We start from the raw sequence: 10,739 nt of genomic DNA on the forward strand, positions 1-10,739 counted from the left end.
AAAAATTACCTAGAAACAAATGACAATGAAAACATGATGACCCGAAACCTATGGGATGCAGCAAAAGCAGTTCTAAGAGGGAAGTTTATAGCAATACAATCCTACCTTAAGAAACAAGAAACATCTCAAATACATGCTTAACTTTACACCTATAGCAATTAGAGAAAGAAGAACAAAAGCCCCCCCAAAGTTAGCCAGAGGAAAGAAATCATAAAGATCAGATCAGAAATAAAAAGAAGGAAACGATAGCAAAGATCAATAAAACTAAAATCTGGTTCTTTGAGAAGATAAACAAAATTGATAAACCATTAGCCAGACTCATCAAGAAAAAGAGGGAGAAAACTCAAATCAATAGAATTAGAAATGAAAAAGGAGAAGTAACAACTGACACTGCAGGAATACAAAGGATCATGAGAGATTACTACAAGCAACTATATGCCAATAAAATGGACAACTTGGAAGAAATGGACAAATTCTTAGAAATGCACAACCTTCCGAGACTGAACCAGGAAGAAATAGAAAATATGAACAGACCAATCACAAGCAAGAAATTGAAACTGTGATTAAAAATCTTCCAACAAACTAAAGCCCAGGACTAGACGGCTTCACATGTGAATTCTATCAAACATTTAGAGAAGAGCTAACATCTATCCTTCTCAAACTCTTACAAAATATAGCAGAGGGAGGAACACTCCAAAACCCATTCTACGAGGCCACCATCACCCTGATACCAAAACCAGACAAAGATGTCACAGGGAAAGAAAACTACAGGCCAATATCACTGATGAACATAGATTAAAAAATCCTCAAGAAAATACTAGCAAACAGAATCTAACAGCACATTAAAAGGGTCCTACACCATGATCAAGTGGGGTTCATCCCAGGAATGCAAGGATTCTTCAATATATGCAAATCAAGCAACGTGATACACCGTATTAACAAATTGAAGGAGAAAAACCATATGATCATCTCAATAGATGCAGAGAAAGCTTTCGACAAAATTCAACACCCGTTTATGATAACCCTCCAGAAAGTAGACATAGAGGGAACTTTCCTCAACATAATAAAGGCCATATATGACAAACCTACAGCCAACATCGTTCTCAGTGGTGAAAAACTGAAACCACTTCCTCTAAGATCAGGAACAAGACAAGGTTGCCCACTCTCACCGCTATTATTCAACATTGTTTTGGAAGTTTTAGCCACAGCAATCAGGGAAGAAAAAGAAATAAAAGGAATGCAAATTGGAAACGAAGAAGTAAAGCTGTCACTGTTTGCAGATGAAATGATACTATACATAGAGAATTCTAAAGATGCTACCAGAAAACTTCTAGAGCTAATTAATGAATTTGGTAAAGTTGCAGGATACAATGTTAATGCACAGAAATCTGTTGCATTCCTATACACTCATGATGAAAAATCTGAAAGAGAAATTAAGGAAACACTCCCATTTACCATTGCAACAAAAGGAATAAAATATCTAGGAATAAACCTACCTAAGGAGACAAAAGACATGTATGCAGAAAATTATAAGACACTGATGAAAGAAATTAAAAATGATACAAATAGGTGGAGAGATATACCATGTTCTTGGATTTGAAGAATGAACACTGTGAAAATGACTATATGACCCAAAGCAATCTACAGATTCAATGCAATCCCTATCAAACTACCACTGGCATTCTTCACAGAATAGAACAAAAAATTTCACAATTTGTATGGAAACAAAAAAGGCCCTGAATAGCCAAAGGAATCTTGAGAAGGAAAAACGGAGCTGGAGGAATCAGGCTCCCTGACTTCAGACTATACTACAAAGCTACAGTAATCAGGACAGTATGGTATTGGCATAAAAGCAGGTACACTTTTCTAGTTAGGTACCAGAGCCTTGTAGAACATCCCTCTGCCACAGCAATCATGGCTGAGGAAAACTCCCACTTTCAAGCTCATTCAGAAACAATGCTCTAGGAGCTCTATCTGTCCCTTCACAATTCTTTCTTTCATTCCATTTCTTTGTGAGATGAATATTGGGTTCAAAAACTGGGCTTTGCATCATTAGCTGTGGGATCTTGATTAAGTCATAGAACTATTTCCTTATCTATAAAACAGGATGAGGAGACTTACCTTTTAATAGGAATTAAAGATTATGGAGTAATCTGTTATGGAGTACAGATTTTCCTTCTGAGAGACAAAAGGGAGGAGTCAAATTACCATGTTGAAAGAGTAAATCCCAGTAGGACAAGGTTTTGTCATATATTATTGTTTGTTTTGAAAGCAGGAAATTAATCTTCCTTTGCAAAGGGGAAGCCCTGTTTTGCAGTTAGAGAATCCTGACATTACATGTGACAATCTATTCTGTAGCCAAAAATACTATTGGTTAATTTTTAATCACAATCACAATCCACAGATATGTAGACAAGTTGATAACAATTTCAATTACATTTCTGACAAAATATCAGTTGACCAATACCATAAACAGAGGCGTTTGTTATTGGTGTGTATTGTGAAAGGTGAGCAGAATAGTGTAGCTGATACATTCTCAAGCATTCTCAAGAATAAAGAACCTTAGTTCAACAAAGTATTCAATTGCTATATATATGCATACTGAAAATCTAGAATAAGAGTGATTAATAAAAGAACTCTGAAAAATTCTGGAAATATTTACAAGTTTAGCATACCCACAATTTTTGTCATTCCTTCTCTGTTTTATGAAATTGTAAGTAATAAATCATTGAAACAGGAAAGGTGCTGTGTAATGAAACCAAGAAAGAAAAAAATTGGTTAGACAGCATACCCCTTCATGGCTTACCTTGGATGGGAAAGACACAAGAAAAGAAGTAAGTAGTGTTATCCTTAGATGGGAAAGGTTATTGGCCCATTGTCTCCAACTTGTATAGGGTTACTAAGGGCTGAGAATGACCCTCTAGTCCAAGAATAGGCCCATGGGGTTACATCATGTGGCAAGAAAAGAAAATAAAAGAAATTAGAGAAGAAATCCTGCCAAGAAGAATTTAGAAAGACAAATGAAGAAAAAAAAAAGAATAGTAGGAAGAAGATAAAGTGGAGCAGGAAGAGAAGGAAAAGACAAAAATGGAGGTATAAATGATTCAGCTCAGTTTGTAATTCTCTTCATGGTTTTCTTCAGAGCAATTTTGACATCCTTGTTCCTGAGGCTATAAATGAGAGGGTTCAACATGAGTACTACATTGGCGTAAAACACTGAGAAAAATTTCCCCTGACCCACAGACCCAGCAAATGATGGCTTGACATGAATGAGCAGCCCAAGTCTATAGAATAGACCAGCTGTTATTATGTGGAGCCATGGTGCTGAAGGCTTTGGACCAGCCTTTATCTGATGGTATGTGAAGGATATTGAAAAGAATCAAGGTATAAGAAACAGAGATAATGAAGCTAGATACCATGACAACTGTACCCACAACAAGAGAAACCACAAGTTCATTGGCATAGGTGCTGCTGCAGGAGAGCTGGAGGAGGTGGAAGATGTCACACAGGTAATGGTTGATGATGTTGGAATCACAGAAGATCAGCCTGATCATACACCCTGTGTGGACCACAACACCAGCAAACCCCATCACATATGAACCAGACATAAGCAGAGAACAGACCTGAGGGGACATGGTGACTGTGTACAGCAGTGGCTTACAGATGGACACATAGTGATCACAGGCCATGACTGTCTACACATAGCACTCAGAGTTGACAAAAAATCAGAAAAAAAATAGCTAAGACATGCATCCTGTAAAGGAGATGATGTTCTCTGAAATAAATCTCTTTAGCATTTTGGGGTAAAGACACATGAGTAACAGAGATCAATAAAGGACAGATTAAAGCCGAAAAAATACATGGGGGTGAGAAGGTGTGAATTTAGACAAATTAGATTCATCAAGCACAAACTGCCTACCACAGTGACCATGTAGTTCACCAGAAACAGGAAAAACAAGAGTAGTTGGAGTTCAGGTTGGTCTGTGAATCCCATAAGGATAAACTCAGTCACAGAGTAGGCATTTTCCATAGCCATTAATTGCACAATTGTGATCTGCAGGAACAGGGGTAGAAACTGACATTAACAATGGACTTTTCCTCTTTGTTTTCCAAGGGAGAGCTGGATCTGCTTGTTTATAATCTCACTTTTATAAAGACATACATTAAGACATCCAAAAAGCAATGATTGATGATTCCTCATTTTCTCCTTTCTACCCTTACTACCGTTGTTTGTCTCTGTTCAGAAATCATGCTGGTAGACTCCCAGTGTCTCTGCACGTCATTTCCTCCCTTCTCCCCCGTGTCCGTTAAGGATCAGGGCTGAAAGTAGCAATTAAACAGGTAGTGTTCCCCACAACCATTGATTTATGTAGTTTGGGGTCTGAAAAGAAAAGAGGGGGTTGATTCAACCCTCACCTTTTTTCTGAATGCCTCACTGCCATTGAACCTTAAGGCCCCTTCTGCCTTACAGTGCTGAGAGGGTCAAAGTTTCTGACAATGAAGGAGGCAGTATCCACCAGCACGGTCCTCAGTCTTTGACTTGCTAAAAGAGGTATGCTGGGGAACAAGCCATAATTTCTATTTGAGAATTTACCCAGAAGGTCCTCTTCACTTGCAAGGAGGAAAGCAACCTTATGTGAGCTCCAAAACAATCAGTTGATTCAAATGAGATTCTCTTCCATGCCCTATAGTTCTGGGAAAATTGATTGGAAGCACAGAAAATTATTCTCTCCCTCGTGATTTCCTTTCAAGTTAAGTGAGCCCACTGAGGGTAGAAATTACTGAGTTTGTGTTTCCATCCTGTATCATAGATCCTTGGAGACACAATGTTCTACTCAGTTTATAATTTCACAATGAGAATTCTTAACCCCCAATGCAGAAAAATGGGTGCCCCTTTTGTACTTTCTTCATCATCTCCTGGTGTGTATGCACAGTTCTAAAAAAGGAACATATGGGGCATGATCACTTGCCTTTACTAGCACTTTCCTAGAGCCTCTGGGATTGCATTAGTGAAATAGTGTATCATAGCTTTAGCACTGTCCATGCTTATGGATTTCACCTCTGTAAAGACGTGTTGTAGCAAAATGGTTAAAAGAATGGGCCCCTTAAGTCAGACTTAGTTTAAATCTGGCTGTTAAACTTCTTAATTGTAAGACCATAGACAATCATATAACCTCTCTGATCCTTGCATATTTTTATATACTTATTCCTATGTATATAAAATGAGGCTAGCAAAAGAGCTATCTCATAGGGCTGTTTTGTGGATTAAATTAGTTAAATCACCCAAAGTTTATTAGGAACATGCCTGACATATAATAGGAGCCTGAGAAGTGTTCCCATTGCTATTAATCCATATTCATTATAGCAGGATTTCTCAAATTAGCACTAATGGTATTTTGAAGTGGATAATTCTTTGTTGTGTTCTGTGTATTATAGGATAGATCACATGGTAGGGCACAAAACAAGTCTCAACAAATTTTAAAGGACAGAACTTATATCAAGCATTTTTCCAACCACATGGTATAAAACTAAAAATCAATTACATAAAGAAAAATGGGAAAACCACAAACACATGGAGACTAAACAACGTGCTACTAAAAAAGCAATTGGTCAATGAAGAAATCAAAGAGTAAATCAGAAAATACTTTGAAACAAATGAAAATGGAAACAACACAATCCAAAATCTATGGGCTGCAGCAAAAGCAGTTCTAAGAGGGAAGTTTATAGTGATACAAGTCTTCCTCAAGAAAGAAGAAAAATCTCAAGTAAACAACCTAATCTACCACCTAAAAGAATTAGAATAAGAAGTAAGAAAGCCCAAAATCCAGGAGAAGGAAGGAAATAATAAAGTTCAGAGAGGAAATAAATAAAATAGAAATAGAAAAAACAACAGAAAAGATCAAGGAAACAAAGAGCTATTTTTTTGAAAGATTTAAAAAAAAAAAAGATAAACCACCAGCCAAGCTCACCAGGAAGAAAATATAGAAAACCCAAATAAACAAAATAAGAAAAGAAAGAAGAGAAAGAACAACTGATACCACAGAGATACAAAATATCATAAGAGAATGTTGCAAACAGTTATATGCCAACAAATTGGACAACCTAAAAGTAATGGACAAATTTCTAGAAACATACAACCTTCCAAGATAGAATCAAGAAGAAACAGGCAATTTGAACTGACCACTAGTAGTGAAATTGAATTTGCAATTAAATGTCTCCCGGGGATGGGGGGGGAAAGCCCAAGACTGAACAGCTTTACAGGGGAATTCTACCAAAAATATGAAGAAGAAATAATACCTATCTTTCTCAAACTGTTCCAAAAAATGAAGAGGACAGAACATTATCAAACTCATTCTGCAGGGCCACCATTACCCTGATACCAAAATCAAGCAAAGACACTACAAAAAAGGGAAGGTAGAGGCCAATATCTCTGACAAATATAGATGCAAAAATCCTCAACAAAATATTAGCAAACCAAATCCAACAATATATAAAAAGGATCATACACCATGATCAAGTTGGATTTATTCTACAGTCACAAGGATGGTTCAGCATTCACAAATCAATCAATGTGATAAACCACATTACGAAAAGGAAGAATATGGGCTTCCCTGGTGGCGCAGTGGTTGGGGGTCTGCCTGCCGATGCAGGGGATATGGGTTCGTGACCTGGTCTGGGAGGATCCCACATGCCGCGGAGTGGCTGGGCCTGTGGGCCATGGCCACTGGGCCTGCACGTCCAGAGCCTGTGCTTCATGACGGGAGAGGCCACAGCGGTGAGAGGCCTGCATACCGCAAAAAAAAAAAAAAAAAAAAAGGAAGAATAAAAATCACACAATCACCTCAATAGACAGAAAAAACATTTGACAAAATTCAACATCCAGTCATGATAAAAAACACTTAGCAAAGTGGGTATTGAGGGAACATATCTCAACATAATAAAGGCCATTTATGATGAATCCACATGTAACATCATAATGGTGAAAAGCTGAAAGCCTTTCCTCTAAATTCAGGAACGATACAAGGATACCAGTCTTGCAACTTCTATTTAACACAGAATTGGAAGTCCTAGCCACAGCAATCACACAAGAAAAAGAAATGAGGTATCCTAATTCGAAGGGAAGAAGTAAAATTGCCACTATTTGCAGATGACATGGTACATTATATAGAAAATGCTAAAGTCTCCACCCCAAAGCTATTAGAATAAATGAATTCAGCAATGTTGCAGGATACAAGATTAACATACAGAAATCTGTTGAGTTTCCATACACAATAAACTATCAGAAAAAGAAAGTAAAAAATAAAGCCCATTTAAAATAGTTTGAAAAAGAATAAAATACTTAGGAAGAAACTAAACCAAAGAGGTGAAAGATGTATAATCTGGAAAATATAAAACACTGATAAAGGAAACTGAATATGATACAAAGAAGTGAAATGATATCCTGTGCTCTTGGATTCAAACAATTAATGTTAAAATGACCATACCACCCAAAGCAATCTAAAGATTTAATGCAATCCCTAACAAAATACCTATGGTATTTTTCACAGAACTAGAAAAATTAATCCTAAAATTCACATACAACCAAAAAAGGCCCCAAACTGCCAAAGCAATCTTGAGAAAAGAAGAACAAAGCTGGATGTATTACCCTACCAGCCTTCAGACTATACTACAAAGCTAGAGTAATCAAAACAGAGTGGTGCCTGCACAAAAACAGACACACAGATCAATGAAACAGAATAGAGATCCCAGAAAAAAACCCACACATTTATTGTCAATCTACAACAAAGAAGAGAAGAATATAAAGTGAAGAAATGACATTCTTTTCAACAAGTGATGCTGGGAAAACTGGACAGCTACTTGTAAAACAATGGGATGAACATTTCCTGACCATATACAAAAATAAACTGAAAATGGATTAAAGACCTAAATGTAACACATGAAACCATAAAAATCCTAGAAGAAAACATAAGCAGAACACTCTTTGACATAAACTGTAGGAATATTTTTTTACATCTGTCACCTAAGGTAAATGAAATAAAAGCAAACATAAACAAACGGGACCTAATTAAACTTAAAAGCTTTTGCATAGCAAAGGAAACCATCAACAAAATGAAAAGACAACATACTGAATGGGAGAAAATATTTATAAATAATATGACTGATAACGGGTTAATATCCAACATATGTAAAAAGATCATACAACTCAATATCAAAAAAACACAAACAACACAAGTTAAAAATGGGTAGAAGTCCTGAACAGACATTTTTCAAAAGGAGGCATATAGATGGCCAACAGACACATGAAAAGATGCTCAACATCGCTGTCAGGAAAGCGCAAATCAAAACAAAATATCGCCTCACGCCTGTCAGAATGGCTATTATCAAAACTCTACAAATAACAAATGTTGGAGAAGATGTGGAGAAAAGAGAACACTTGTACACTGTTTGTGGGAGTGTAAATTGGTGCAGCCACCATGGAAAACAGTATGGAGGTTCCTCAAAAAAATTAAAAAATAGATCTACCATATGATCCAGGATTTCCACTGTTGGAGGTATATCTGGGAAAAAAACAAAAACACTAATTTAAAAAGATACATATGCCCCAATGTTCATAGAAGCACTATTTACAATTGCCAAGATATGGAAGCAACCCAAAGGCCCATCGATAGACGAATGGATAAAGATATGATAGACAGATAAAGATGGAATATTACTCAGCCATAAAAATATTGAAATTCTGCCATTTGCAGCAACACGAATGGACCTAGTGAAATAAGTCAGACAGAGAAAGACAAATACTGTATTATATCACTTACATATGGAATCTAAAAAAATAATACAAATGAATGTATATGCAAAACAAAAACATGCTCACAGATATAGAAAACAAACTACTAGTTACCAAAGGGCAGAGGGAAGGAGGGAGGGGCAGATTACGTGTATGGGACTAAGGCTTAAAAACTACTATGTATAAAATAAATAATCAGCAAGGATATATTGTACAGTGCAGTGAAATACAGCCATTATTTTGTAATAACTTTAAATGGAGTATAATCTATAAAAATATTGAATCACTATGTTGTGCAAATGAAACTAATATGATAGTATAAATCAACTATACTTCGTTAAAAAGGAAACATAAATCTTAAGTGTATGGCTCAATGAATTTTACCTATATATATATGCCCATATAAAATATAATTCAAGATACACATTTCCTAGAAAGGTTCCCTTGTTCCCCTTCTCAGTCAATACCCAACCCCTCCCCAGAGGTAACCACTATTCTTCTTGCCCTCCAAATACATCTGACATTCTAAATATACAAACAGAAAAGCGCTGGAGAAATAGGGAAATTAGAGAAAACAGCATCTACTTTAAATCTGTTTATTATCTTATTGGGTAGACAAGGTGTTATGGTCAAGTGTTGAAATCCTAAAACCCCCAAAGGTGATGATATTGGGAGATGGAGCCTTTAGGAGGTACTTAAGTCATGAAGATGGAACCCTCATAATTGGGATTAGTACCTTATGAAAGACATCTCACAGAAATCACTAGCCCCTTCCACCTTGTGAGCATATAATGAGAAGGGAGCGACCCAGAAAAGTGCCCTCACCCATTTATGCTGATACCCTGATCTTGGACTTCCAACCTCCAGAACTGTGAGAAATAAATTTCTGTTGTTTATGTTATTGAGTCTGTGGTATTTTGTTACAGCAGCCTGAATGGACTGAGGTACAGGTTTAAATAAGCGCAAAAAATGTTGAAAAAAATATAGTTTATTATCATTAATATACACCTTTTTTCATCATAAATCTCATTAGATAAGTAAAACAATGTCTAACATATTTCTCCTAACTTAATGTGCAGTATTTTCCTTTAAAGTGATAAATAACAAACTATGCAGTAAGAGCTATATGCTCTTTTTAAAAATATTTGCTGTCATTGTAGATAATAACGAATGCAAGTTTTATAATAAACCAGTCAGCCCCCTTGCTAGGATCCTAAGGTACATATGTAGTATTCCTTCAATGGTACTTTATTAACACCATCTTTGGCAATAAAAGTGGAGCTACATATATTCTCTTCAATATTAAATGAACTGGGCTGATAGAGGCTCTCAGAAACAGGTGGTAAATTGTATAGATTTTGCCATTCTCAAAGGGAACAAGAAAGGGCAAAATATAAAAAGAAAGTTGATAAGAAATATAGAACAAAAGGAAAAGATCAGAGAATCTGATGATACTTCAAGCTATGTACTAGTTTGTATTAAGACATTTTATTGAATCCCGTTCCCTATACCAGCAAGAGTATCAACAAGAATGAGAATATTTCTACAGTATTTGGCACTTCTGTGTTTAGATGAGTAAGATATAATTTTAACTTTCTGTGATTTATGATTCACCATATTTGTCCAGATTAGGAATAGCTCAGAAGATGGAAGTATGAAAAAATTATTTTTAAAAAGGTCAGCATATTTATTCCTTTTATAAACATGTTGTTATTCAGTAAACTGATATGAGGTGCAGGAGATACAGAGGCCAAATATGAGACAAGATCAGCAATGAGGGAAGTGATAAGACAAGTCCATACCACATATAAAAAAATCTGTAGAAGCAACATGAAGGTAAATACAGTCTTAGTCTTAGTCTACAGAAGATAAATACAGTCTTCTTGAAAGACACCAGTAAAAATAAATAAAAAGTTGAATTTCTTTACAATATTGCTGATTCAAATTAGAA

At 36.0% G+C, this 10,739-nt stretch overlaps 1 pseudogene; it reads right to left on the reverse strand.

The window, feature by feature from the left end:
• Window positions 1–3,109: 3,109 nt before the first annotated feature.
• LOC101273309 (olfactory receptor 143-like) lies at window positions 3,110–4,060 on the reverse strand (annotated as a pseudogene).
• Window positions 4,061–10,739: the final 6,679 nt, after the last annotated feature.

The sequence above is a fragment of the Orcinus orca genome, chromosome 8 (genome assembly GCF_937001465.1).
Source record: "Orcinus orca chromosome 8, mOrcOrc1.1, whole genome shotgun sequence".
Taxonomy (NCBI): Eukaryota; Metazoa; Chordata; class Mammalia; order Artiodactyla; family Delphinidae; genus Orcinus; species Orcinus orca.